Below are 592 nucleotides of genomic sequence, written 5' to 3' on the forward strand. Positions count from 1 at the left end.
TATCTTTCTAGACTGGATAGAAGGTTCAGAAGATCACTTTGAAAATTGACTTCCATATATAATCGAATGAAAGAAAAATTGGAAATGATGGTGTCAAAAATGTAGGTTTTCCATTTCCTACTATATCAGTTATATCAAACATAACAATCGATTGATGGTGATGAAGATAAAAAAATTACAAGCTGCTTGTCCTAGACATGAACTAGCTTTTGTTAGAATCCTAAGTGGTGAAACCATGAGTGTTTTGATGGATTGTCAAATAAGGTCAAATTAGACCTTTGTTGTGTTTCTTATATGTGTATCTAAGTGTGCAGGAACTTAGGAGAATATATAGGTATTCGATGACTCAAGTTCTGGTGGAGTATTGTGAAAGGTGGTGTGGAACACCCAAGAGATTAGAAAGGATGACGAGCATTGGAGATAGCAAACCTTGGCAAAAGACATGAGTGAACGTGAAGGATGACACAAGAAGGGAGTTGATGGGTTCAATGCATCTAAGGGACTTAAAGTTGAGAAAAGGTGCTCTGACATTTGAGAGATGAGAAGCCGAAGGAATCATGCACAAGGTAAGTTGTTGAGATAAGAGTTGAGT

The sequence above is a fragment of the Curcuma longa genome, chromosome 15 (genome assembly GCF_044706935.1).
Source record: "Curcuma longa cultivar G26 ecotype Majalengka, Jawa Barat chromosome 15, ITB_CL_G26_1.1, whole genome shotgun sequence".
NCBI lineage: Eukaryota > Viridiplantae > Streptophyta > Magnoliopsida > Zingiberales > Zingiberaceae > Curcuma > Curcuma longa.